The following is a 14334-nucleotide window of genomic DNA, read 5'->3' on the forward strand; positions in this document are numbered from 1 at the left end:
AAATTTGCAGATGACAGAAACCTGCATCTTGTTATCTGTAACAGTAAGTTACAAGAAGTAACAGACAAGGAATCAATGAAGATTAAGCTATTTATGCAACGTACAGATTCTGAAATCCTTTGCAACATAATTAAGTTTATCTATTGTAGCGCTAATTTTGAATGGTTTTGTACAATGAAAAAAAAAAGTACTTTCTGGATTTGTACATGTGGTAAGTTCTTGTGTACCTTTTGGGATCTTACAATTATACTGTCAAATACAGTCATAAGTTCAGGAACATACTGCAGAAGACACAAAAAATATTTTAGAGCCATTTTGCATCATCAAACACACACCACTGGAACCAGAAAATGCCCATTGCAGGAGATTTGCCAGCGTCACCCTTTGCCATTCAGAATCCCAGTAATTCTCTCAGTTGTGGGAGAGGTAACTTCTGTACAGCAAGCAGGAGAGAAGCTGTTTCTCACTAGCTCTGTGATGGTTGTCATCCCCTTTTCTTTAAAGCCGCCCAGACTGTGGTACCTGAATTGTAAATTGCTGACTCCATGGCACCAGGAAGCAAAGGCTTTGAGTCCTATTCTCCTGCTTCAATGAGCCCAGCGTTCCCAGCCCAGATTTATGTCTCTCTTGGATAAAAGTGGGTGGCAGAGGCTGAAGTTTCAAATGCATGTGAAATTCCAAGCCATGAACATAGATGGTGACCTGATCTATTAAAAAATAAATAAATAAAAATCACGGTGCAACAGAAGGATAGCCCTCAACCCCATCCACTGATAAATCGAAGAGCACCTCCCTATCTCGCAGTCAGTCTCCATGGAGAGCATGCAGAGAAAAATACTAGTCAATAGAAAAGGAAAAAAAAAAAAGAAAGGAAAGAAGACCTGGACCTGGAAAACCATGATAAAAAGAAGAAGAAAAAAAGAAAAAGAAAAAAAAAACACTCTGTGGAACATGGGTGCCTGAGAAACAATTGCAGATGTAATTGAACTGGGTCAGGTCAGTGTGTTAGAAACCCACACATAAATGCTGCCAAAGAACAGTGGCAAATCCAGGCAGCTGAAAACGCTTGTAAAAGTACATTAGTCTAAAAATAAAAAGTAGAAGTATGTTTGTCTAAAGAGAACAGCTCTCAAATTCCAAGCAAGGAACTGTCAGGGTTCCCGTGGTAAACAGTGGTTACACAACTAGGGAAAACAGAGATCTGCTTAAGGTTTAATGTTTTTACCTGTCAAATACAGACTCAACTGGAAGTTCAATTGCAGCTGAAATAGCCAGGTTTTGAAGACATTCTGCTATGGCCTTGTACTCCAGTTGATGTGATTTAGAAAAGAAATTCCCCCTCAGCCACGAGGACAATACCTACATCAAGAGCCATGACAGTGACTGGTCATGTTAACACAGACGACATGCAGTCCCATTCCCTAGCGTGGACATGTTTGGAGAGAGATCTTTTGATTAGTGAAATGAAGACTAACACAGTCATGACTTTTCAGTTGCAGTTGTCTGTATTAAGGAGCGACAGGGTTTGTGAAGACTGAAGATCTAGCACAGCAACTCTGGACAGAATTTATCCTATACCTAGGGCAGAATGGGTATCACAGTATCAAAGATTGGGCTGGGTTGGAAGGGACCTCTGGAGGTATCCTAAGAAAAATGACGGACTTTAGAGCAGAGAAATTGATCCAACACTTTGACAACTGTCATTGAAATAAGGCTGTTAGAGAAAGTCTGGTTTTAACAGAAACTGAGAAAAAGCAAATGTATGCAGGCTGTGTTAAGTATTTTTTGACCAAAAGATGCCAAGGGATCTAAGAGTGAAATTAGGAAGCCACGGTTAATCATTTATTTGAGAGGTCTGAAGGGAAGAATAGGGGAATATATGCCCAGTTTTCAAGGGTGATGGCCAAATAAAAAATTCAGTCTTACATAGGACTTGCAAATTATTACCAGAGGAAAAGTTTCACGTTAAACTGCAACTTTTTGCATTCTAAAATTTCATTGACATTTCTATTTTATTAATTTTATGTGATGAGACATATTCTCTGATAGATAAAAGAATTAACATCATATATGGAGTACCAGTAGCTGAACCACTACTATTTAATTTTAAATTCAGAACACTATTAATTTCCTTTCTCAGGCAACATGAGAAAAAATCTGATATATTTTTAGCCATTTTAGATATTTGCATTACAGAAGCTGTTCATATCAGACCAAAGCAGTATAGCAATGGATACATTTTCCCATTTTGAGCATTGAGCGTTCATACTTTATTAGTCTGTTTCTAAAGTAAGTTCTATTAAATCATTTTCTTTATGGAAGAATGGTAAGATGTCTCCAAACCCATTATTATTCCAAAATCATTTGTCATTGCTATCACAAGAGGCAGTTCATAACTTGTATAAAATGAGGTTTTGTTTGTATAAATTATGGGTTTAAGTATTCAAAAAGTATTAATATTTGTCTGAGAGGAGAAAGTGTTGTTGACTGCAGCTTAACAATTTGATCACACTTCAGTATTGGAAAAGGTAGTTAGCATGATCCTTTTGCTCACTGAACGTGAGTCAGAACAATCTACTAACATGCAAAGTCCGTCAATATTTCTAAAGTTAGGTAAAGTCTCTAATAACTCTTGAAAACCTGTATTAAAAGCAACAAGAAGAAATAAATCCTAGGGTAGGATTCTAGATGTAACTACAGAAAGAAGAGTAAATTTGGAGACTGCAAAACTGACTCCCTCTGACAGTAATGATAAACAGTATAAGATATTTCTTATTTCTTCACTTCAGCCACAAGACTGAGTAATCATGGTCTATTTTTTTATTTCTGTGAAGCTGTCTGTAGTTATAGACAGTGCACTCAATCTTTGGATTTGGTTGAATAAATTATTTTTCATCTACTGCATTAATGCTTGTCTCACATAAATTAACATTGTGTGTCAAATCTATTCCCACAGGTTATAACAAATTCTTAATGCAGGGAAACTAAACGAGCCTCTTACTGATATTGACCCCCCACAAGACTCAGCAAGACACAGCAGAGTTCTTCCTTACTAAGAGTCATGGCTTGTTTTATGAGCAAGCAACAGAGAGGTTACCTCTTTAGAAATAAATAAAATGGATGGGCCACAGGACATTTTTTGTTTCTGAGGCCCAAAGGACATGTATGTAATATAGGTGATGTCTTTACTAATACAATAAATCAAAGTTACTCTGCCCAAAATATCCTTTGTGAATGGTCACTGGCCCAACATAACTTCAGAAATGTGCCTGGGAATGGTTTTAGAGAGTGCTGGCACTACAGGCATGCCAAGACACAAACAACAGAAAACTGGTTTCTAGCACACTGGAACTTCCCTGCAACTGTTCAATTTACCAATACAGTTGTAGGTACTATGGACAAGAACAAAGCAAAACTTATTCCCTTAGAAAACAATCTGGTTGTTCATGTACCATGTAATTATCACTTGTAGAATCAATATACAAAGTTTTTTATTTGTCATACAGGTGTAGTAAATAGGTGGACTATTGCCAATTTCTACAAACTATATTGGTTTCTGGAAGTCAAACCTGTTTCCACAAAATATTCTGCATGAATGACTTGGCAGTAAGAAATAGGAAAAAAAGAGCTCAGAAGACTGAGGTTTTTGATACAATAATGGACTGTGGGAAACATTTAACTACATTTCATCATTTGAGAACACTTCCAGAGCAATGTTTTACTATTTCTATGTTTTTCATCAAAATCATAATGAAAAAAGTGTTCTTTTTTTTTTTTGCTGATAGCCTTACCCATAAAGCTAAATTTTGAAACATCAAAAGTTGCTGAGAAATGAGATGATGATACTCTACTTAGCTGAACTCTGTAGTGATAATCAGATTAATATCAATTGTCACTCATGGATCTGCAGATTGAAATCCACTCCTCCAGTGAAGTCATTTGTTCCATACCAATAAAGCTGACAAATCATTTCAAAGTCTCTAGCTAATCAGTGTTTCATACGTGAATAAAGTTATGGGAGTTCAGCAGACCACATTTGGCCATTACATTTTAAAGGCAACATTAAAGCCTTGACTTAAACCACAGATATCTTTGCCAGAATTTCCAGCTCATTTTCTGTTACAAGAGCTTAAAACTCATATATCTCCCATGGAATTTTATTAGAAATGCTGTGGGCAGACCAGATCAGATTAAACTTAATGGTTTCCTAATAATGCCACTTTGGAAAGCAGTTCATGATTAAAAACAGAGGCACTGGTTAAGGTTGATGACAGGTCACAGAGAACATAACTCTACCATCTTTATACAGCCAAAAACAATTCTGCTACTGTTTCCATAAAGAGAATATACTGAAAGAAGACCTCTATACCACTTTTTTTTTTTTCTTCTGTTCTCACTTTTAATTTTTATCTGACATCTTATTTTGATTTGGAAAATTAGGCTGACCCCAGGCACAGGATTTCTCCTGCATTACCGGTGAGATGATTTCCTCCTATGACTCATGTTTCCAAGCAACAGGAGCTTGGAACAAGAGTACTGACTGAAAGGTGCCAAGCTTTCAAGTGCACTAGGAAGAGTGGGAAGAAGTCACCAAGCTTTTTGGCAACTTTTCCTCCCAAGCCAAATTGCTTCTATGAATCACTGAAATCAGTTCCCTCACTCAGTTCAGAAGTAAATAATAGGGAGATGTCTTTATTATCAGGAGATCTCTGTAAAGACTAATACAGATACCTCTGCAATGAAATCAAATGTATGTATTTTCCCCACCTATTGAAAAATCAAGCCCAATTTGTTAACTGTCCTTTGTGCATTCAGGAAAACAAAAAAACAACAACAAAAAACCAAACATACTGATCCATATCAATAGGTATGAAAACAGATTGGGACAAATCAGAGGTAAGCAGTCTCAGTAAAAGCACTATTAGAAAGCTGTTACTTCCTTCTTTTTTCTTTGGGCAGAGAAAAAAATCCAACTATTTAATGAATCACCCTTAATACAAAATTATTTCACTTTCATTTTGGCCATTGGAAAGACAAGAATTTCAGCTAAAAACAAGTATTTTCTTATTTTTGCTGAAAATTTTCAACTGCATACCCACATTCATTATTTTGAAGGGAAAGTTTCCATTTTTCAATTAAAATCCTATAATTCATGTAGGGAATACTATCAAAAAATCACACACAAATATTTTCTATAGACAAAGGAAAAAAAGAATATCCAGACTATGTCTATAAGAAAACCCAAAATATATTTTTAAACTTCGTATACAAATTCAACTTTACTTTGAACCAAAAAATAAAGCTCCACTAAACACAGAGCACTCTAACTTGCCATAAACCCATTAAAATATACAGCTATGCATTAGGCTTGGAGATCCGGACTCAGGCATGTTGGCAATTTAGTGAGAAGGAATCTAAACTGTGACAGCTTACATTGTAGCTTTCTGGGGAAACAGAAAACTCCAATTACAACCAAATTCCTTTAATTATTTAAGGATGAAAGGTTGTTTTGATTTTAAGACGCAGTTTAATCTTCCTTTATGAGTAGAGAAAACTTAAACATTCTTCACCCTAGAAACTTCTATGCCTACTGTCAAACCTGAGTTGAATTTTTCTGAGAAATTTAAAATAATGATTTGTTTAAAAATGGCAACCTATCTACCTTAGCTTATCTTAGCAAAGAAGAAAAAATGCCAAACAAGGTTCAAACTGGTTGTAGTAGAGTCCTTGGTGGAAAGTCATACATTACTTGATTACTAATCAAATTTAAAGAGAATCATAATCATCATAATTGTGACTGATGCCTGATAAACATCTATAACTGGGAAAAAAAGAAAAAAAAGAAAAAAAGAATAAATCTTAATTTGACTTTTTACAGACGACAGAACATCTATTATTAACTTGTTTGTTAACTGTGACTTTCACTGGAAATCTATTTTCAGGCAAAATGTTCACATCAATTTTCATTTTCTTGCTTTTTTGATTTAAGGTGAACCCTCTTTTCATAGACAATCATACATGTCACTCCTTAATATCCTGACAACTGGACTAATTCATTAAAAGTAAACATGGAGCTAGGTGATAGTCCAGTGCTGTAATCATCGTGCAGACTAAGCCTAATATATTATATGGCTATAAATACATTTAGGCAACTGCACTTCATCCTGTAAATACTTCCACATTCTTCTCTGCAGGAAACAATGCATTCTGATGCAGATTTCTTTGATTTTCCTACAGGATCTCATAAACTTTGCAGGTGTTACTGGAGGGAAAATCCCTTATCAGCAGCCTCCAGTGTAGCTCAACTGATATGCCTCACTATTTCTACAGCACAGAACCCTGACCCTACTGTTGGTCAGGCAGCTCTGCTTTGGCTCCCCTTCGGCTTTTGTGTGTTGCTTTGATCAGCTCCTGGCTCTGGATGAAAGCAATTCTTTTAGAGACCACCTTCAAACTCTCTTAAAAAAAAGAAAAAAAAAAAAAAGGAAAAAAAAAAAGAATTACATACATAAAACCAATTGAGCTTGTTAAGCAGCAGGAAGAAGCCAAGTAGAGGGAGGAGAAAGGGAGGGAGGGAGGTGCCACAAATCAGTGCTAGGAAACGATGATCAAAGTGGCAAGTGGAAAATTAGTAAAAAATGTTCCCTAAGTTGTACAGGTCTAGGTCATTCCCTTTCCCAGCTCTGTCAGTGCAAATTCTTTCTCAGTGTTACCCAGGACAGAGATAAAACTCTCTTCAAGAATTGTCTCACACATGTGCTCTGTACCTTTGAGTGTAGCAGCACTTGAGGTCTTAAGAGTAAAGCAGTAGGAAACAAACTGATGCGTCAGAAAGAAAGAGATTATTGTGAAATGCATGTTTTCCAAAGAAAATTCTTAGGAAATCACCACATCGAGTATAATACTATCTTTTCAGATTATTGGTGCTAGAGACTGTTTTTGAGAATCGTTTCAGAATCCAACGCGAGTATACAGAATAACCCTATGCTGATTGTAAAGGCTAGGTTTTGAGCCATCCTCAAAGCCAGGCTTTTATTTTTCCTTAACCTAAGCCTAACTTTCTAGGCTCGTTAGTGGAAGCAGTGCAGCAGCTGCCCCTGGGGCAGCCACATGCACACAAGCAGAGCAGGATGCATGGCTTAAAGACACTTCGGAGCCGTCTCTTTCAGAGCAGCAGAGCCATAGCCAGACAGTCTCTGACAGCTCTCCGTGGATACATAGCTCTACATGCACGGGTTTAGAAGCTTTACTGCTTTCACGGAGAAGGGCCTTATTGACTGAAATAGAGATCTTTGATGATTTCTTCTGACAGAGTACACTATGATAAAACTGGATCATATTTGCTACAAAATGAACAAAGAGAGGACAGAAATACAGTGGGAACAGTCCAAAAAACACTTCACCATCTCTGGAGTTATAGTAAAAGATAGCGCATACATCTTTAGGTAAATTTATTACAAGTGAAGACAAAACTCAGCATCAAAGTATACTCGGTCAGGAGATCAGTTGTACATGTATAGCATGCTGAAAATACATTAAATAAGAAAAATTCATAAACATAAAAATGTAATCAAAAAAAAAAAAACACTTAAATAAGCATTTTTACTTAAAGAACCACTACAATGCTTAAATTTCATCCATTTAAGAAAGTAAACTTAGCAGTTTGAGATCTAAATTGCCTATCTTAAGGAAGTAAAAATTAAAATTTTCTGTATTTTTCAAAATACATCAAAATTATCCCAAGGGGAAATCATTCACCCCAAAGACAGCACATGACTATGCAGTAGGGACACAAAACGTAGACAAATGCATGTACTTAAAATATATCATCTGTTAAACATTCCTCTCAGCACCAGCATTTGAACAGTCACCAATATAAGGCAGTGTGAGAATCTAACATTAGCATATCTATCTTATGTTAATGTTTTCATTAAACAGTAACAGTATTTTTCAGCATGGCAATACCAGCTATGTAATAAAAAGTATACTGTACCGTAATGAAAGCATGTGCTCCTCAATTACATCCAGTAAGTTACTCCCAAAATTTCATATTCTGAAATCTGCTGAACATCTTACACCCGCAGCAACTGCCAGTGATTATATCTTTATTACATTTTCCTCCTTTTGATTTAGGAGAGGCTGCTGCTTGAAGAATTGGTTAGGACACTTAAGGCTCCTGAGTCAGCACTGTACGCAACTGAACAACTCAGTCAGGTCGCCATGACACGAACACTCTCCTGGCACAGTAGAACACAGGAAGGTTTCAAAGCTATCTATTCTGCAGCTACAGCAAAAACAAAGTAATGAGACCACAATATAACCTGGCAAGCTGTCCTCTAATTTGTGAGCTGGCTATACTAAATGATAAATGGCCTGACTTTGTGTCTTATTAATACAGAAGTGCTGTGCTGGGTCATGGTGCTCCTGGGCAGGCACATATCAATCTGTCGGTTTGAAGCATTATTAACGTCAACAGTTTCGTTACAGGGTTTGGAAGGACTATGGGTAGCTTTTTTTAAAGAAATAGGGGAGCCCTTTGCATTATTCTGATGACAAAACCACTAAAGAAAGCATGTATAGGTGTATATTATGGGTACTTCATTTTGCTAACAGAGGATAAAATTAACAGAAAAGAGATTACATACGTATCAACATTATCTTTGTATTGGTACTCTGCCTCTATCTTCTGAATAAAAGGATATGAAATAAAACAATATTTGAGAGATCATGTTGAATATACTGCTGGATACACAAAGAAACAGCTATTGTATTTAAACAAATGCTACATCTCTTAAATACACATCTAGACTACATGTACTGAGAAAGTGTATTTCGGGTAGACTTACGAAACATTTCCTTGTGTCACAAATTGTAGCATATCCCTCCAGAAGATGAAAGCAATTCTGAAAAATTAATTTTCTTTTTCTATGGCTCTTCTAGGCCAGGAACCATTCAGGTATGTGCTTGATTTTAAACTCAGTTAAATAACAATGAAATTAGTAAAATTAAACCCTTACTTACGTGTTCAATGGAATTAAGGTTCTATATAGCCTTTGTACATTTGATGCACTGAGCAATGAGAAGTATTTTTCCTTTCAGCTTGCATATAGCTTTACTCTCAGGGTGCAGTTTCATGACTGGCTCAAGCTGCTCTGAACTCCAGTTACAGCTGAAAAGCAACGTCTCCCACTCTCGACCATATATTCCCCCTCTGTTGTTGTTCGGTGGCATAGATTTGAGCTGATATGCTTGAAAACTTGCCATTTTTGCAAGGTTATGTTTAGCTAGATCAGACCCCTCATCTAGCTATGCACGAAGTATACAACCATTAATAAATGCAAAAGAAACAAATGGTTAGGGATGCTGGTGAGAGCAGAAATTTTCTCTCCAGAGACAATTGAAATTGTTTTAAGTAACATTTTTAAATTGCAAAACTTCACCCTCTGAGACTTTTCTGAGGGAATAAAAATCTGAATTTTAAAGCCTGATGAGAAATCACTTTGAGACTCAGGAGATTTACTGTTTTCATTAGAAACATTTTTCACATTAATTTTAAACTATAATGGGAAGCATTCACTGATTATTTGGGAAATTAAAGTTATATACCCTATACTTAAAGCATAGATCCAAGCACTGTATGAAATGATGTGAAAAACAAATGGTACAGGAAGCAGTAAGTAATACTCTGAGAGAGAGACCCGCACATTTTTCTGTCACATGCAAGAGAACTGGATGCTCTTAGTGCCAAGTATGGGAGACCAGTTACGTCAATTTTTCAAGTAGGATACAAAATTGTTTGGATGGGGAACACAGAAATCACTGCCTGGTTTCCTATTAGCACTGCACAGTTGTGTGCCTTAGACATACTAACCTCACCAGATGACACTTAAAAGACTTTATTGGCATATAAAGTTTAGAGGAATCCAAATGGAAAACAAACACTGAAAGAAATATGCATGTGTGTGTGTGAATGCATGGGATTTTTGGAAGAGTCACTTTTAATCAGGTCAACAATAACACAAGCCATGAAATATACATTTTAAAGAGGTATAACTTGATTAATGCCAGCCAGGCATTCTTGCTCCATAACTGTAGTGCATTCACGAAACAAATTTCTCTAGGATGCTGCATAGGGTGCTGTCTAGAATGAAGGCTAGGATGTTTCAGTGCCTATCTCTAGCTTTCCACTGAGGCTGGAAGCACCACACTATTCAAAGAGTATCAATAGAGGGTAGGTGTAGAAGGAAAAGAAGTTAACCTGATGTTCAGTGATGGAATGCAGAATGTGAAAGAAGCTGTCTGCTTTGGGTATAGGCATGGAGCAGAAGTTCCAGAAGTGAAATAGGAAGGGCAAGAAAGCACAGAAGGGCCTATTGTGTTTGATTAGTAGCCGGAGCAGGAATGCCAAGAATGGGTGATAAGCATGGAGGTTATGTATACAAGATCTTATATATGAAACCTAGGATTGCCCTGATCCAGGTGCAGGCCTTTGCACTTGGCCTTGTTGAACTTCATGAGGTTTGCAGGGCCCACCTCTCAAACCTACCAAGGTCTGTCTGGATGGCATCCCTTCCCTCCAGTGTGTTAAACAATCTGTTCTTGTAAAGCACTCTCCACAGTAGTTTGGTCATCTAACTGAAGCACCCTTCCCACCACATGTGCAAAAACTGTCTCAGAGGCACAAAAGTCAGGTGAAGGGTGCAACAAAAGCTGTCAGCCCATTCTGAAAAATGCTACCCTGTGCCATGTGGGTAAGAGTCACTGCACAGTATGGCCCACGGGCTATATCGTCCTGGGCAGTTGTCTGTCCTAAAAGGTGGCATGGGTTCACTTGGGGTTGCTACAGCTGATCAGGGCTCTGAGCATTTCAGTTTGGGGCATTCTGTATAAAGTTTTCTAAGTCCTTTTGCCTGCTTTTTATTTATGTATTTATTTAGGTGCTTGTTCTGTAACCCTTATGTCCTTCCACTATTTGAGTATATACTGGGGATAATATCAATTTTCAAATGCACAGAGAACAGTTATACTCAATGTTGTGAGCTATTCCAACAGTGCTGCCAGAAAAAGCATGTCAAGAGATTATTCATCAGTTTTTGTAGAGACTCCTATTCAGTTTTTGTAGATATTAAAAACAAAAACAAAACAAACAGAAAAAAAATAAAGTCTTAAGGAGAACTGCAAAATAATTTATGGACTGCTATTGTGAAATACTTACAAATGTGAAGGAAACTGAGGAAGCAAGTGTTGTGAACTGCTTCTTAAGAAGTAACAGGATATCTGGAATATTTTCATATGAAAATGTATTAAAAGAACCTAAAATACTTATTAAATATTGCTTTGTGTTTAAAGTCATATAAATACTTTTGTTCTTCCTATCACTGAATTGACAAGGGTCCTAAGCATGATGGTGTATGTTTTTAATATCTCCAAAAAAAGAAATGTTACTAAAGAGTAAAATAAATGGTCAGTCAGGTTTTATAAAAAGCTAAGTGCTTCAATAATGAATGAGAAGAGAAAATGTAAATAATGAAAGGAAACACACACTTGCCAAAAACTACAGAAACCAATAAATTTCTATCTCTTGCTAATTCCTCCTTAAACACCCACGGCACAGAACTTCAGGACTGAAAAATTAAAATAAACAGGGTCACACTGACCTCAAGGCAAGCAACAGACTTAATTACTGCACCAGACGAGGATGAATCATGCCTCACCAAACCTCCCATTCCTTCTCAATAGGATGCATTATTAATCTGACACATTGTTTTACAACTGGCAAAACTTACGCCAGAAAAAAGCCCTGGCTTTCTCAGTGCACAACAGGAACATTTCAGAATGTCACAACTGTTTCCTCTCCACTCTCAACCATAAAAGAAACTCTTGCTACTGTCATATCTCACTCACATTTCGTTCTGATTCATGCACTGCACAAAAGCACCAGCCACTTGTTCAGTCATGCTGTACCTGTGTAAAAATCTTAAATGAATGCTCAAAGACCATTTTTTAAAAGCTTAAAAGCTACAGCCTGACTGATGCTTCTGTAGCTATTAGCAGGTCTAACTGTTCAAAACGCTTCCTTAAGAGTGTTCCCTCATACTGGGATAAAAAACTTAGAACCTCCAGGCTGAGAAACATTCAAGTGCTCAGAAAAACACCTCTTGACAACTCTCAACTTTCCTCAGTCTCAGTGTGTAAGATTTGACACGCCACGCCATGTGATGCAGGACTCTGTACAGTACATTGAGTCAGGAGACAAGATGTGGCACTGTCTTACAGCTGGGGAACAGGCACATCACATTCTGTTGGGAACGCAAAGCAAAACTGATTGCACAAATCTTGTGCTCTGTGTGCAGTTTGATACACTTGTGTTAACTCACCACCTATCTTTAAATTCAAAGACTGATGGTGCTATTCCCCTGCAAACAATTAGAAACTATGACAGATGCATTTTCCATTTTCATCTCCACGTTTTGTACCTACTTCCCAATCTGCCATTTATGTATGCTCCCAATCCTCACATACCCTTAGGAAGGTATGTCTATGCAAGTGCCAAGGGATGTTTTTCTCATACTTAATGACTTAGTAAGAAATACAGATCTCTGTTTCTAATCAAAACAAATGTACAGTACTACAACACAACTTGCTATCTGAACAATTTATTTTAATTACTAGAAATCATTAGTGTTTTAATCTCCCTTGTTTACCTTGGTTTTAGATATATCTTTCTTAACTCTCCCATCTGGTCACTCGCACTAAAAACTGATACAAAAGAGCTTAGTGGTGCATTTTAGATGCATCAATTGATAATGTTCAAAATAGTAAAAAATTCAGTCTCACTTAAATAAAAACTGTTCCTTCTTAGTTTTTAGAAGTACTAGAATCTCCAGTTTTTCTTTCATGGTCTATGTACTGTAATTCCTAAACAGCTCAATGTTTACGAGCTCATTGTTTCCCTTGGAAAACTGCAGGAAAGCTAAGATATGCTCTTTCTCCATTTTACTGGTGGGAAATTACAAGGCTGAAGTGATCTTTGCATAGATCCCATGAGCATCTGAGTCCCTAGTTACAACTGAAGTCCATGACAGGTAATTTTATCTATATACTTTTAAGAGACAGAGTTCAAATATTTCAAAGTCACATAAGAACAGTGGCAAAGCTCAGATTTGAATGTAGTTCTCCTGCAATACGTCTTTGTACTGGATCATCATCTGTTCTTGCATCTTAATAAATATTTAGCTATTTATTTTAAACTCCATTAGATGTGTGAACTTTGGAGGGTGTGGAGGAGTTAATCTTTCAGTTTTCTATAATTCCATTTGGAATACCCAAAGACAGGGCCATGTAGAAACAACCTGTGAAATATATTTTCTGATAGAAAGTGTTTTTTTCCTTATTAAGGTAAATGGTACCAGAAGTTTCCTGCAGCTTCTAAATTGTTGTAAGTCATAGCTGAGGAAAAATAAAGCATACAGCTTTCTCTTCTCCTGTCTTCTTCCCCTGGAGTTTCTTAACTGATCTACAATATCAGGAGAGATCAAAACCCAGTGTAATCAACAGTTATGTCAAACAGTTTGTGTCAAAACTGATGTTTTTTGAATGTTTTATGAGTGTTCTCAGATCTTAAGGACTTCCATTGATTTTCATTCATTAAAACATTGTATGTTCCAATGAAAATTCATCATCATATCAGATTTTCTAAAAGTGTTACAGAAATTTAAGAAAAGGTTCTCCTCTATAATGCATTTGGTTAGTTACATAGCTAGCATCTTATTCATCTGGTTTTGAAGCTCTCATAGTTATCAGTCACCACGGTTCCATTAGCAAACAGATGAATCAATCCTGCATTTTTTTATGCTGAAAAAAACATCTGCAAATATTAACAGTACTGGAACAATGCAATGTTGAAACAATACAAAACACAATGTCAAAAAAATTAGCAACTCTCAAATATCCATGCAAGTCTTATCTGCTTTGGATGTTGCCTGTGCCAGTGGCCCTCAACGTCACTCCAAGCAAAGGCAGCTTAGGTCTCATACAACCTATTAGCTTATGTACATGCCGTGTAAACCCAGCCAGACCATAGTCTTCCAGGTGTACTCTTCTACTGGTTGTTATACAGCTAGGTCCTGCTGAACTGAGTGTCAATACATAAGTATTCTAATTGATACTACACTATGTTAGTCAGCATTGCAGTCTCCATATTAATTTCACCCAGATGTTCAAGGCTCCACCTTATCTTGGCTAATGAGGAGTTACCTGTGCAAGAAAAATGAGTAGGCCTTAAATTCAAAGATGCTGAAATACTGCAATCATGAGCTCACTGTAGGTTTTAGA

The 14334-nt window shown here is 36.8% G+C and overlaps 1 protein-coding gene across 5 annotated transcripts in view; it reads right to left on the bottom strand.

Annotated features, from left to right (window-relative positions):
- The window catches only part of GREB1 (growth regulating estrogen receptor binding 1), a 97647-nt gene that overhangs the window by 62449 nt on the left and 20864 nt on the right, over window positions 1–14334 (bottom strand). Inside the window, exon 1 of one of the 5 annotated variants that reach the window (XM_040552113.1) lies at window positions 7994–8231. The exons of 3 other annotated variants lie outside the window; for them this stretch is intronic. The gene's annotated coding sequence lies outside the window, so the exon portion shown is untranslated. Of the gene's footprint in view, window positions 1–227; window positions 504–7993; window positions 8232–14334 lie in introns of those variants that run through there. One more of the 5 variants, XM_040552114.1, reaches the window with a different exon arrangement.

This window comes from Cygnus olor, chromosome 3, assembly GCF_009769625.2.
Source record: "Cygnus olor isolate bCygOlo1 chromosome 3, bCygOlo1.pri.v2, whole genome shotgun sequence".
NCBI lineage: Eukaryota > Metazoa > Chordata > Aves > Anseriformes > Anatidae > Cygnus > Cygnus olor.